Source organism: Glycine max, chromosome 13, assembly GCF_000004515.6.
Source record: "Glycine max cultivar Williams 82 chromosome 13, Glycine_max_v4.0, whole genome shotgun sequence".
Lineage (NCBI taxonomy): Eukaryota > Viridiplantae > Streptophyta > Magnoliopsida > Fabales > Fabaceae > Glycine > Glycine max.
In genome coordinates, this window is record NC_038249.2 from 8,735,030 (window position 1) to 8,751,335 (window position 16,306).

At 36.9% G+C, this 16,306-nt stretch overlaps 1 pseudogene; it reads left to right on the plus strand.

Annotated features, from left to right (window-relative positions):
* The first annotated feature begins 9,675 nt into the window (after positions 1-9,675).
* LOC100811266 (protein WUSCHEL-like) lies at positions 9,676-13,293 on the plus strand (annotated as a pseudogene).
* Positions 13,294-16,306: the final 3,013 nt, after the last annotated feature.

A 16,306-nucleotide genomic window follows, 5' to 3' on the forward strand; every position in this document is an offset into this window, starting at 1 on the left:
TAGATTTCCTCCATTTAATGTCCAATCTTTTGAATTTGGAATGACCGGCCCTCTCAATGAGTCAATCTCTTGCTTTCTCATAAGGGTGGACCCTTGGGTACTAGTACCCTCACCTTCGAAGGACTACACGTCCTCCCCTCTAGAGGACTACACGTCTTCCCCTCCAGAGGACTACACGTCCTCGCCTTCATAGGGCTACACGCCCTCACCTTTAGAGGACTAGACTTCCTCGCTTTCAGAGGACTAGACGTCCTCGCCTTCAGAGGACTAAACGTCCTTGCCTTCAGAGGACTAGACGTCCTCGCCTTTAGAGGGCTAGTGTCCTCACTTTCAGTGGGCTCCATAGCCACACCTTAAGAGAATTTAAGGTCCTCTGCCCTTAATGCTTAACCGTGACTTGCGCTCCCGGTTATGGGGGCGAGTAGTTTCCTTTTATCAGTGCTTGGGCCGCCCTCTGATCCTGGAGGAGCGGCCAACTATGCTAGCACAACCAGAGAGGGAGACTATCGCACAGCTACTATGCATACCCGGGCAAGATTTCACCCGTGCCGCTGCAAAGAGACGAGTGCGGATCGTGCGCACCAACATGACCACTCTTACACAGATATGTATGACATTGCAACATAGCAACATTCTGCCCAACAACCGTAATGCCGATCTCCCCCTGCGGAAGTATCAGTTGGTCTGTGTCGTCCCGACATAGGTAGGTATGCATCATGTCCAACTGATTTCTAATGCCATATACTATTTGTAGGGATCGCGCCCACAAGACACCCGGAGGAGCCCAACAAGGCCCTAGGGTTTCCAGCTCTGGTTACAGGCCTCTATTAGTCCTGTAGGGTGCCCGTTCCCCCAGCAAGGTCACGCCATCATGACATAAGTAAGTATGCACATCACTCAATTGATTTCTGATGTCATCTATTGTTTGCAGGGATCGCGCCCGCAAGACACCCAGTGGACCCGAAGAAGTCCAACAGGGTCTTAGAGTTGCCAACTCTGATTACGGGCCTCTGTCAGTTCTACGGAGTGCCTGTCGCCCCCAGCAAGGTCATCAGGCCCCTTACTAATCGAGCTTTCATCAAGAAGTATTGCGCCCCCAGGCAGGCACAGGGCAAAATGCCATAGCAGCCTAGGGATAGCCAGCAGCGGGCAACAGACGCATCGCCGCCACCTCTAGAGTTCACCTCAGCTCATCCACAAAAAGGTTAGAGCGTTGCCTACGACACATGGCCGACCAATAGGTGACCAAGTCCAAAGCCAAAGGTAAGCAAAGTACTAGGTCCATGACCGACAAGTCATAAGGCGTCCAGCTCAAGACGTTAAAGAAGCGCTACTAGGAGGCAACCTAGTACCTTTTAAATCTCTGCTTGTTATTTGATCACCTTTGTTTCTCCAGTCATAGTAGGACACACCTAGTTGTTCATGATCCTAGGAATTTAAATAAAACAAGCACAAGCTGGGAAGGTAGTCATACCTCACAAAATATATATATGTATGTTTAGGTAGCAAGATACCTTTGATATGCATGTATGTGGCAAAAAATACCTCACAATATATATATATATATATATATATATATGTATGTATGTATGTATGTTTAGGTAGCAAGATACCTTGGATATGTATGTATATAGAAAAAATACCTCACAAAAATATACACATGTTTAGGTAGCAAAATACCTCATGAAAAAAACAAACAAGAACAAAAAGAGAACAAAAAATATATCTTTTGGGTGAAAAGCCAACATGCTTTTGAAGAGAAATAACTTCCAGCTTTTCTTTGAAAAAAGATTCACTGATCATAACCAGTTTAAAAAAAATGTGTATACACCTGAAGGGTGAATGCTGTGAAAATTTTCCCGAACGCCCAAAATGGACTCGGATGAATGCATGAATTGATAAAAGAACATATTTTGGAAACACTAGGTTGACTTAAATAGGGAAAATGAATCCTGAGCCCTAGTATCACATGACCATAAAAACTTGATGCTTGAGTGTCCACATTGGTGCATGCATAACCAGTTTTGCATAAAATTTCCTAATCAACATTGTTGCATTTGTATCATGGAAATAATGTGGGACATCCCCTTTATCCCCGAACCGCTGGCCAAACCCTAACATATATCATGACCAGCCGTTCTACAAGCCTTGAGCTAAAATCCCAACTTATCATAAACCTTGACCCAGGGTTAGAATGTCAATCCTTACCCTCGAAAGAAAACAAAAAAAAGGGAAAATTCCTAATCAAAGAGTGGGAGAAAGCAAAAAAGAAAGAAAGTTCCTAATCAAAAGAGTGGGAGAAAGAAAAAAGTAAGAAAATTCCCAATCAAAGAGTGGGAGAAAGCAAAAAAAGGAAAGAAAATTTCCGATCAAGGATTGGAAGAAAACAGAAGAAACATCCAGAAAGGTCTCTGGACCAGACAATATCTGAACAATACAGAATTGTCACCAAGTAAACAAAAAAGAAAGGAAACCACGACCTAAAGTGGTCCTCTCCCTTTGATTGCCAACCAAAATCCTGTGCGTCGGTGGCTTGTTCACCTCACACTAAACAAAAAACAGAAAAGGAAAAGGCCAAGAACACTCAAAGCCAAAATTCCCACAAAGAAACAAACCATTCCCAAGAAAAAGTCCTATTGATCCATGATCACGAATGTAATCTTTGATTTGATAGGAGATGATTTGCAAAATCAAGTCATGACATATCTATGGTTCGGAATTAGGACAAAACACTTACCTGTGTGAGGTTGATACACTTTGAGTAATTTTCTTCTATTTTTGTTGGACACAGTGTTTCCTCTAAATGGTCATTTAGAACGAAATACTAACATCCAAAATCTCATTTATGGTTATGAGAAAATTTCATCAGCATACTCTCCTTCCCCGATAGACACATTGTTTTTCATCCAAAAAACATATGTTGCTCTAATCAGTTGGAAGTTTTGTCTCTTTACTAGAGCATGTTCGCATTTTAGTGAAGAAAATACCGAGACTATTTTAGTCTCACAGTTATCAAGAACTACGTAGGTCTGAATTCCTCATCACAAATTGAGGATACGTAGGAGCAAAAGCCCTGTTTTTGTCGACCACCCCACCTTTTGTTACCATGACCCAAGAGTCCGGTAGCATGCGGAGCCACATGACCGTGGGATCCTCAGATTCGTATTCTTTTCAGTTTTATGTTATCTTATTTCTATGACTTGAGGGACTAACATTTGTTTTTGTTGTTTCGATTGTCATTTGTTTTGTGCATACATTTTGTTTGGATTGTTGCGTCAATTCTTATTTCGTTATTGTCGATAATATTTGTTGAAATTCCGGAACCGTGTAGAGTTTTCATTTAGGAACGTCATCCTAAAATAAAATGAACAAACGTCGTGATAATGCCAAGAATGGAGAAAGAAAGAGACGTTGTGAACAAAATGTCATATCTGTATATAAAGAAAAGAAAAGAAATTTTTGTATATAAATAATGTGTGAAAAGAAATTCTTGTGTGTGAGCAATAAGTGTGTATAAAGAAAAATTTTGTATAAACAACGAGTGTATGTTGAAAAAGGAAAAAGAAATCTTTGAAAAGGAATAGAGGTTTTATATAGACCATGTTGATATAAAGAGAAAGAGTTTTTCAATGCGTGTGTATACAGAAAAAGTTTTTCGTGTATAGGAATGTAGGTGTACAGGAGAAAAGCTTTTCTCATAGATAGCGATGGATGTATAGTTTTTGCAAATATGCATAAGAAAAATGAAACAAAAAGGAAAGAGAAAGAAAGACCTCGAAGGTCAGCATGTCATGGTCATAGGAAGCACAAATCATTCGTAGAGAGCAAACATATCTTTTGGAAATAAGAAACTGATGCTAAGAGTTTATTTTCCAAAATAACTGAGATAAGAATGGATGGATTCGTTGAACCAATGAAAGAACATAATTTGGAAACGTTGGGTCTACTTGCATAAATCCCAAGCCTTAGTATCGCAATGCCATAAACTGGATGCTTGAGTACCCACCTAGCTGTATGCATGACTGATTTTGCACGTTGTTTCCAAATCATCATTGTTACGCGTACCTCGTGGAAATAATATGGAAGTTTAACCCGAAACCGACACCCTGACACATGAATTTGTTTTGCCCCAAATATCAAAATCGGGCACGCACAATGAAAAGACCATGTTGAGACACAACCTTAAGCTACTTTGAACCATGGCCCGTGAAGAGAATCCTCATCCTTTCCCCCGAAGAGGAGGACAGCAGAATCTCCTTAAGGGAGGGCGAATAACGAATTGCTAAAACTCGAATTCCCAATCAAAGATCAAAAAAGGAGGAGAGAAAGAAATGAAAAAGAAGAAATGAAAAGAAAGAAAAGAAAAGGAAAAGAAGGATTCCCAATCAAAGATCGAAAGAAAGTAAAAAGGAAAAGATCGGAGAAAAACAGAATAATTCCCGATCAATAAAGGAAAGCAAGAAAGAGAACAGAAGATCTTCGGACCAGATAAATTTTCGGCAAGGTAAATAACCACCGGCAAAGGGAAAACCCATTTTTAAAGTGGTTCTTCCTTTGGGATTGCCATTCAAGGTCACTCCCGATTGGCGATGTCCCGCCCCACATAAACAAAGAGGAAAAGACCGAAAACACCCGGCTTCCTCTCCAAAAACACTACCCTCGAGAAAATCCTATTGATCCGTGATCGCGCGTGTAATCTTTTGGTTCGATAGGAAATCATGTGCAAAATATAAGTCATGGTGCAGCTATGGTTTGGAATTAGGGTAAAACACTTACCTGTGTAAGTTTTTATACACCATGAGTGATTTTATTCCAAGTTTCAGTTTGACCCGACGTTTCCCCTGAATGTTCATTTAAAAGCTAAACGTTGACATCCTACCCTTCATTTTCAGTTACAAGGAAAATTACTTTTAGCATAAGCATATTGTTTCTCTAAAATATGGTGCTCTCGTGAATGATTTATTTTTCCTTGCTAAAGCATGTTCTCCTTTTAGGTGAAAGAACCCGGTGGACCATTCGGTCCTAAAATCAAATCAGGTTCGGAGCCCCATGAATTGATTGTCATTCATGCATCCTCCACCATCAAGTCCGGAGCCCCATGAATTGATTTTCATTCATGCATCCTCCATCCTCCACCATCAAGTCTGAAGCCCCATGAATTGATTGTCATTCATCAATCCTCCACCATCGAGTCTGGAGCCCCATGAATTGATTGTCATTCATGCATCCTCCACCATCGAGTCTGGAGCCCCACGAATTGATTGCCTAGCGCTGTTCATGCGTCCTCCACCATCAAGTCCGGAGCCCCATGAATTGATAGTCATTCATGCATCCTCCACCATCGAGTCCGGAGCCCCACGAATTGATTGTCTAGCGCTGTTCGTGCATCCTCCACCATCAAATCTTATCCAGAGCCCCACGAATTGATTGCCTAGCGTTGTTCGTGCATCCTCCACCATCAAATCTTATCCGGAGCCCCATGAATTGATTTTCATTCATGCATCCTCCACCATCGAGTCCGGAGCCCCACGAATTGATTGCCTAGTGCTGTTCGTGCATCCTCCACCATCAAGTCTGAAGCCCCATGAATTGATTGTCATTCATCAATCCTCCACCATCGAGTCTGGAGCCCCATGAATTGATTGTCATTCATGCATCCTCCACCATCGAGTCTGGAGCCCCACGAATTGATTGCCTAGCGCTGTTCATGCGTCCTCCACCATCAAGTCCGGAGCCCCATGAATTGATAGTCATTCATGCATCCTCCACCATCGAGTCCGGAGCCCCATGAATTGATTGTCTAGCGCTGTTCGTGCATCCTCCACCATCAAATCTTATCCGGAGCCCCACGAATTGATTGCCTAGCGCTGTTCGTGCATCCTCCACCATCAAATCTTATCTAGAGCCCCATGAATTGATTTTCATTCATGCATCCTCCACCATCGTATTCGGAGCCCCATGAATTGATTGCCTAGCGCTGTTAAGGCGTCCTCCGTTATCAAGTACGGAGCCTCCAGTGAGGGGAAAATACGATTTTTTGTTATTTTCCCAATCGGTTCCTTCACCAAACATGTGTATACGTATATATATTATGTTATTTTTGTTTGTTTGTTTGTTTTGTTTTGTGTTGTGCAGGGAAAGGAGAAGGAGAGACGGGAGTCACTTATTTCAAATCGTTTTGGGTTGGAACTATTGTGATTGAGATCAATTAAATCCCCATGATGGGCAAAGGATGGCCTTCAGGAGTCATCATAGATTAATTACGGAATGGGCTAAGACGGACGAAATCAGTGTTTTATCTTTGCTTTCCTCCTATCTCCGATAAAAGGTAAGTAAAGAGGGGCAACTGCCATACCCTAATTTCGTCCAGGGACCGTTGTTTGATGGCATACAACCTTTGCTTGACCACTTAGAGGTACTTGGCACCCATCGTTGCACAATACGTGAAGTTCCGTAACATGCCGGAAATCGAAAGGAAGCATTGTTACACAATCCGTGAGGTTCCGTAACATGCCGGAAATCAAAAGGAAGCATTGTTATGCCATCCGTGAGGTTCCGTAACATTCCAAAAGCCAAAAAGGGGATGATTACATAATCCGTAAGGTTCCGTAATGTTACGGAAGGAAAACAAGTATCGTTACGGAATTCGTAAATTTTCGTAACATTACGAAAAAAGAATCAGCAAAAGAAGGCAGGGGGTGTATTTAGTTAACAGGGGGATGCAAATAGAAACCAGGCCCACTTGGGCCTTCTAGGATGTTCCTCTAGAAGGTGGTTGCTTCTGGAGGAAGCAACCTAGCTCGCCTGGGCGAGCTGGGTGGCAAGCTCCTCTCCCATTTTCCTATAAATAGGGGGAGGAGTGAAGGAGAAAAATGTTCAACCCTCCTGGTATCTTGGGATCACTTGAAATTAGTGAAAAAAATCGTTTCCGTGAAGAAAATCCATGCCGAGGCGCTTCCGTAACACATCTGAAACGTTTCCGTGGGTAATTCCGTGAAGATTTTCCGTCAGTAAGTTCTCAAAATCGAACTTTTTAATTCATTCTATGTACCCTTGGTGGTCCCCACTTGTTTCGTGTACTTTTATTTTCATTTCATTTACTTTCCGTACCCCTTTTTGACGTGCTTTAGTCATTTATTTAAGTCATTTTCTCGCCTAATCAAAGAATAAAATAAATTTCCATCGATCATTTGAATTGTAACATCCGTTAATTTCTGTTAAAATGAAATACGACCGTTCGGTCATGCTGTAACCACATTGGAAACCCAAAAAGAGGTAAAATAATAATATAATAATTAAAAAAATATATTTTAGTAAAATAAAGCAAAAAAAAATCAATCAGACGTTTCTCTTTGGGATTTTTCTATCTTAATTAAATTGACTAATAACTAAAGTGAAACTAAGGCTAAAATCGACTCACAAAATCAAGCTTTGTCCGCAAAAATCACTAAAAAACGTTTTAAAGTCCAACGCCTCAGCTTTTCTCACCAAGTAAAAATGGATCATTTTAAGGTCCAACGCCTTAAATGACCACCTTCCAAGTAAAAAGAATCGCTTGATTCGCCCCTTTTGAAAGAACTACATAGGTCTGATTTCCTTTTCGATGGAGGGTACGTAGGAGCAAGAGTCCCGCTTTTGTCGATCTCAAAAATAAAAAAGAAATAAAAGTTTAGATACACAATTTCACACAATTCTAATTTAAGGCTGTTGTCCTTTGGGACAAACGTGAGAGGTGCTAATACCTTCCTCAAACGTAAATACAACTCCCGAATCTGGAATATTCTTCATGACTGGTTTCCATTGGTTTTTCTAACGTTTTCCTTTCAATAAACGTTGGTGGTGACTCCGCGCATTTTCCTCCTTTGGAAGACGCACCCGTGAGCCTCGCCTCTCTCGCCCGCAAAAGGGTAGGTTGCGACAGTGTCTGTGAAGGAAGCTATGAGAAAATTGAACTAAAAAAAAACATAACAAAATTGTTGCATATCATCATCCTATTTCCCTTCATTATGCCTACTATCATGATTCTTGGTTCCATCACCCGCATGCTCATGCTCACACCTCCCTTCTAATTTCTAAACACTCGCTCACTCACTACTCTCATTCCAATATTAGTTATTAGCACTTCCCTTTCAATCTTTTGAGCAAATATCCACTAATTAAACAGATCATTTGCGTACAATCCAATATTAAACAATTTAAAAACTCAATTAAAATGAAACAATTGTACTAAACAGGGCCTAAGATGCCTAAACCATGTGGCTTCAACGTTATATAACGGGAATCCTGCTACTTGTGCATTTAGTTTTACTTTAGTTTCACTGAATCCAAATAAGAAAACAAAAGTACTCTAGACTCTAGGTAGTGGTTACCTTTGTATGAATGAAGTTTTCAACACTGGTTCTGACTTCAAACTATCAGATTCAGAGCTATAGAGGTAGCATGTATAGCTTCATTGCTTCACCAATATCCCAATTCCCATACCAATGTATTGTCCTGTACGTGTCTCCAAAGAAGCTAGTGTTTGGAAACTAACTTTTAACGTGAAAAACCAATTTTAGCTTGGCTTACTTTAATTGTAATGTCATCCACACTACACTTGCAGTCTATGGTAGCTAGAAATAATTAAAAGCACTGCTTGTGCATGTGGCTACTATAGGGTCAAACGTTTTGGTTAACAAAAGTGTAATTCCCACCCACTTGTCATTCTCAACAAACACAAATGATGCAGCAAGATCAAGATAGTTGCTTGATAAACAAATTTCATATATAACCAATTCTAGCTTGTTTACCTTACTACACTTTAGCCACCCATTATTCATACTTCAAATACTGAATAACTAACAGAAAGTAATGATTAAATAGTAATACCTGTAATTGAACACCCACAAGTGGAATACAACATTGAATTAAGGTATCATTTAATTCATTTTGACCTGTAATTCAATTAAGTGGCATATCTAATGAAGACAAAACCACAAAGTTGAAATTGCCAGGACGGCAAATATGTCACATATAGCAGTGTTGCGATTCTGAATACTCGTTTAGAAATTGCCCAAAATTATGAATCAAATTCAAATTAAGATGCTGATATTAAGATATTATGGATACCTAGTAGGAAAGAGACTAGTGGAGAACCAAGAATACTATGTAATGCAGTGAAATAGTTGAACAAAAGCAAAACGAAAGAAAACCTACTTATTATGACTAAAAGCTACATGAAAACCCAAGGAGAACAAGTGACCTTTCTAGCTAAACAATCAGCATGTCGCGCCTTTTAAGAAAATGCATCATTAAAGCAAATATTTGACTAAACATCAAGAGCAACAACTCCACAAATAAGGTAAGAGGTATAATAACATACATTACTACAATTTTTTTAATAGAAGTGAAAGGCTTAGGACAAGGAGCTTTGGGGAAGAAAGGTAACTAAGCTTGAGATGGAACAGGTAAAATGCGTGGGATACCAACTTGTGTGTTTTCACCAACAACATGATGGCAATCAATTTCCAAGTGTTTGGCGTGTTTGTGAAAAACTGGATTTGCAGCTATGTGAAGAGCACTTTAGTTGTTACAATATTAATTTAACTGAGGTACATGTGCATTGAACTTTGAGATTAGAGAACAAATACATAAGTCATTATAGTTCACAAACAACAGAGACAAATGCTTTATATTATGGGTTGGGATAAGTGTTTTGTTTTGTTTGTTGAGAATGACAAGTGGGTGGGAATTACACTTTACTACAACAATGGAATTGGATCCCTGAGTGCAGAGCAGATTCAGAGGATCTCTGCAAGGTTGAGGCAGTACGGTAAGATTGAAGGCAAGAATGTCTTGTATTGGTTCTAGAACCACAAAGCTCGAGAAAGGCAGAAGAAAAGGTTCACCTCGGATCATAATCATAATAATGTCCCCATGCAAAGACCCCAACTAATCCTTCTGCTGCTTTGAAACTTGATCTAGTTGATCCCATTCACACCACCAAGTATTGTAACATCTCTTCTATTGCAGGTAGGTTAACCAAACCAACCATATACTTATTTACCTCTCTCACTTCTTATCTCTCAAATTATTTTCTTAACTTTCCTTTTAGGATAACTAAATTAAATATGTCTTATTCTTATATTGTGGCCATGTTTGTGTATGTAGGGATCTCTTCGGCATCATCTTTTGTTGAGATGGTTATTGTGGGACGGATGCGGAATTATGGGTATGGTTCTATGCCCATGGAGAAAAGTTTTAGGGTAAGTTAATTAAGATGACTCCTGCTATGAATAATACTAGGGGCCTGCAACTAGCAAAGAAGCAGCAAGAAGAGAGTGAAGCTAGGCCCAAGAGAAAGAAGGCGATACCCATCTATTTGGAGGACTACGTACGAAATGGATAGATAGTCATGCAGGCTGCTATGCATGGCGTGTAAAGCTCTGAACCCATTTTGTTAGGATTTGTAGAATATTCTCGATGCGGTTAGGATATTCGCTGTAAGAGAACTCATTCTGTTAGGATTGTTGGGCCATGTTCCCTAGTCATATAAAAACCTTGTAATAACTCATTGAAGGAAATAAAAATACATAAGTTCAATCATTCTCTCTCTACATTCCAGAGGCTTCTTGGTCCTCGAAAACCAAGTGTAACATTGGGTGCTTTCATTGCACAACAATGGTGGATGCAACTCGTTCTAAAGCTTCTGCAGATCGCCTGGAAGATGCCATTGTGAAACTCACAGCCTCTCAGCTCTCCATGAATTCAAAAATTGATGATCTTCTTCATCGCATGTCGCAACTTGAAGCTAACCAGCAACCTCCACAGACACCTCCATCGTCCTCGGTGAGACCTGTGGCATCACCGTCGTCGGAACTTTATCATCGTATGAAGCTTGACGCGCCTTGATTTGATGGCTCCGATCCAACCGGTTGGACCTTCAAGATCATGCAATTTTTCAAGTATCACTCCACGCCTAATCAGGAATGCTTGACAATTGCTTCATTCTATATGGAAGGATCATCTCTCGCGTGGTTCCAATGGATGCACCGTAATGCGCAGCTCTCTTCGTGGTCAGCGATTCTCTATGCTTTGCACTCTCGTTTTGCTTCATCTACATATAAGGATTCCACATGTTCGTTGTGTAAGCTTCAACAATGTTCATCGGTAAGCGCTTATTTGTCCGAATTTGAGTCTCTGGCAAATCGTATAGTGGGACTACCAGCACCATTTGTGTTGAGTTACTTTATTTCGGGGTTGAGTCTTGCCATTCGCCAGGAGGTGCAAGTCCTACAACCTATCTCCTTGGCTCAAGCAGTTGCTTATGCTCGCTTACAGGAGGAGAACCTCCTCGATGCACGCAGGCCACCTACACATCGTTTTCAACCGGCCACCGCAACAACCATAGCCACACAATCAACTTCAGTCAACCCCACGCCACCACTATTACCTACTCCTCAAAGAACCTCAGCTCCCTCCATTCCTTTTAAGAGTTTCACACTAGAAGAGCTCGCGGTCCATCGTGAGAAGAGGTTATGCTTCCATTGTGACGAGAAGTTTTCTCAAGGTCACAAGTACTCACCCTCATTGTTAAGAGCTCGCATCGGAGGTGGTCCCACCATGATCACCATCGCCAACCTCTGATTTACTCCCTGAACCTCCTCCGGCACAGCTCAGTTTGCATGCCTTATCAGGCCACTCAGCGCTTGAAACTTTACATATGAAGGGGCTCATTGACAAGCATCATGTCAGTATACTGATTGATGGAGGCAATACGCATAACTTCCTCCATCACTGTGTCGTAACGACATTAGGTCTCTCACCACAGGAGATAGCTCCACTTCGAATTACTGTGGGTAGCGAAGACGAGATCCGTTGTCATCAGCTTTGTACGGCCGTTACAATACAAATTCAAAGGCACTCCTTCACTATTGACTTTCACATCCTACATTTATGTGGCGCTGACGTCGTGCTAGGGGTGTAGTGGCTTAAAACCCTGGGACCAATGCTCACAGATTACACTTCATTGAACATGAAGTTCATTACAAGCGATAAGCTAGTCAAATTGCATGGTGACTGCGAGAAAGACGTGGAACCTGTTTCCCCTTCCCAGTTACGTCGTCTCCTTCATACGAACCCTTCCAACACCTACTTTCATATTCGCGTGGAATCATGCCCTCAGTTGCCTTCCACGAAACCAACCTTACCAAAAATCACCTCTTTAACCACCAAATACTCTTCATTATTCTAGCCACTCACAACCCTACCACCCTCACGGCTGACAGATCACTCCATTACCCTTCTACTCAACTCGGCCCCAATGAATGTGAAACCCTATAGATATCCCTACTATCAGAAACAAGAGATCGAAGACCAGGTGACTGTCATGCTTGCGAAAGGTTTCATTCAACCAAATTCAAGCCCATTTTCTTCGCCAGTTTTGTTAGTGAAGAAGAAGGATGAAGCATGACAGTTTTGTGTAGACTTGGAGGGTGAGTTGTTGGACGAACTTGGAGGGGCCTAATTTGGTTTTTATGGACATGAGAGATGTTATATATAAAAAAAATTATACCCTCTCTCCCAATTTAATATGAATTCCTATCTATATATATTCTCTTTTATCATTGCTTAGTGACCATGTATGTAACTTTGGGATGCATTGAAATGGAAAGCAATATCCATGATCCATGACATGTGTAGTGCACAAGTAAGTGATAGTCTACAATATACCCACGATATATTATTTAAGAACAAAACGGAGCGACAATCAGTCTTTTACACTATTCAATCCTTGAAACTTCCATAAAAGGAAGAACCCCACTGGTCTCTTGACTCTCTTCTATAACGACAAAGCAATGTATATAAAGGAAAACATTTCATGAATAAAACTTATACATTTCTCTTGAGAGAGAGGGAGTATCCAAAGTTCGAACAAGGAGTTCACTAGCTTATAAGTAGATTTACAAATCATTTCATAATTAAGTGTTTGATTAATTCTTAATTAATTCATTTTGTTTTGAATCCTTTTAATTAATTTCTTATTAGGACTGCTCAATATCAGCTGGGGATAGCAGTGGCCATGTTGGAATAAACCACAACTTGGGGTGGGTTGGTGTGGACCCATATAATTCCTCAACCCATGCCAACTTCTTTGACAAAATAAGGCCAAGTGATCAAGAAACCCTGGAAGAAGAAGCAGAGAACATTGGTGCTACTAAGATATTAGCTTGTGTTCATGTGCATCTCCGATCTAATAGTGTGCTCGGCCGGACAAGCGTTCCAGTGGGACTGGCCAAGGCAAATTGGTTTTAATAACACTGGATGATTGCATTATATTGAACTAACATTTTAAACGAAAAAAAAAAACTGATGATTAATGAAAAAATAAAGAACAAAGAAATCTATATCTATAAATTTGAAAATATTTTAAAAAGTTCGGAATCCACTAAAATTTCTCATTTAACATGTTTTAAATAGTTACAGTTTGTCGAGATCATTTAAATTTTGAATCTTAATTTTTTTATAGGATTTTTAATAAAGGTTATCATTACACAGAAACAAAATCATAAATATGTTGTTTCTATTTTGAATAACTATTTCCGAAAAATATAAATTATTACAAATAAATCACTGTCCTCATTATTAATATATTGTAAGATATTAGCTTGCATCAAATAATCACAGAAGCAACAATTTGGTTCATATAAAATTATTTTAAATTAGATAATTAAATTAGTTAATGTGATTTTAAATTTAAAATGGATCATTACTTTTAACCTAAATATCAAATTTCCATTGAAATTATTTACATATTAAAATAATAATTTATGATCATATTATTTACTTATTTATTTATTATTCATGTTGTTAATTCAAAATGATTTACTAGAATTCTTATGGATTAAAATTTAGAATTGATAATCAATTTGAGATAACTATATAATTTTATTTTATTATATTTAAATTGAATTGAATTTTATTTTCTTTCTCATTTTCTAAATTAAATAATTGAATGAAATTAAAAGCAAGCAAATTTCATTATTATCATCATAAATTTAAAATGATTTAAATTTAAATTAACGAATAAATAATAATTAAAGAAACAAAGAATTTAAAGGAAAAAGAAAAAAATTCAAAATATATTAGAAATGTGTAATTAATTTTATATTAATAATTAATTCGATTAATTAAAATACTTAACTTAATTTTATATTTATAAATGAAGAATTAAAAAGAAGAATTTAATTTAATATTTTCTTTTAAATTGATAAGTAACAATTTTAAATTTATTTATTAGCATAATTTCTATAAATTAATTTTATTAGATGGACTAAAATATAATAAACGGACTAATATATATGAACAATCAGTAATTAATGTTCATATTATCAAAGTTATATATAGTATATTTTTTATTCAAATTTTGTTTTTTATTCAGTATATATAGTATATAGACAAATCTTTATACGAATAAAAGTAACAGTTTTAATATGTTAAAAAGGAAAGTTTATCTTACCCAAAACAGGGTCATTTTTTAAAATTTGTTTGTGCATCCATTTTTCAATTAACTAGCATTTATTAATTATTCAATTACATTAAAAAAACATTAACTATATAAACTTGAGTGATCCTGAAAAATTTTAACAATTTATTTTTCAGTAAATAGGATGGTTTCTTAATAGAATGGAGTTTTCAGCAAATAGGATGATTTCTTAATAGAATGGGTTCAGATTATCTGCTTTAATATCGAACCCATAGCAGCTTTATTTTTTATAATTAACGAAGGATTTTTTTTAAAATGATACTAGTGTTGTTTTGTTTAATAAGCATACTAATGGCATGTTTATAATAATTAAGGATGTTGCTGCTCTATTTAATCTGCAATCCGCTAATAGATAAATAAATTGTTTCATCTCTTCTAAAATAATGGTTTCGTTATCATTACTTTCATATTATTCCGTTCTGAAATTCCTTTCTTATTCTAAACTTATTAATTTGTATTGTAATCTTATATTTTGAGTTTATTTCCAGATTTCAAATTCTCTTGAAGTGTACAAATTTAGTGTTTCCATTAGAGGAGGAATTTTTTGCATTCCATGTATCGAGAGGTAATACATATTTTGTTTGGGGTGTTGATGTTACATTATTGTGTGTTATTGATTTGTTTTGTGGTCCTATTTTCTATGGATAATTTTGATCTCTAAATCTTTATTGGATTAGAATGTTTTGCAATTCGTTGTAAAATGAGAATGTCTTGTGCTCTTTCTTAACTAACTTTATGTATATCTTATAATATAATTTTTAATTTTTAAAATTTTAGAATGTTTGTAATTACATTTTTACACTAACATTATATGAATTTTATTTTTATTTTATTTTTTTATATAAGTTCTATTTGGTGTATATTTTAGTTTCATAGTATGATGAATTATTGTATACTTTACAATGATTGTTATTAAATATGTGTACACAATTATTTTATTACTTTTTTTGTTATACTAAAATTTAGGACAATAAAATAACGTTAAGTTTACCATGAGATTTTTATCATGTTAAAATATGTTTTTACTCGTGATGAAATTAATGTTAATTCATTATTTTAAGCTAACTTAATGTTAATTAATTTGAATTATATTATGTATAAAAAATATTTTAAATTAAGACATATTAACATTAATTGAAAATATTTTTTAGGATGATAAAATCATATTAATTACAGATTTTGTTTAGAGCATAATTCCATATTATATATTATGTTAAAATTAGGATAAAAAATGGGCAATAATTTAATTTGAACTTCAAGGACTAAAATAAATGTCATTTACAATTATTACTATAAATATAAAAAGGTCAATTAAATTGTTTCCAAATTAAGTTCTATTATAGTTTGGCAATATATGAAACATATTACCTGTCATTAAATAAATAGATCAATGTAGGCTTTTTTTCCTCCGACCATCATTTTACATTTTTTTCTTAAACAAAGACATGCATGGTTTTTTTTGTTTCTGATTTTTTAAAAGAAAAAAAATACCATACATATTTTCTTTTTTCCTTTCTTCTCCATCTCTTTCATTGAAAAATGATTTTTTTTATATTACTTATCAGTATTTGAAATTAAAAAATCATTTATTTAAATTAACAAATTGTTTTGTTTTTAAAATAAAAAGAGTATTTTTAATTAATAAATTGTCAGGTTTTTAAAATTTCAATAAATTGGAAGTTTTGAATTTCAGTAAATGAAAATAATAAGTAAAATAAAAAAGTAGAAAAGGATCATTTCTTAAGTTACCAAAAATAAATGACTATAGATGAGATTCTGAAC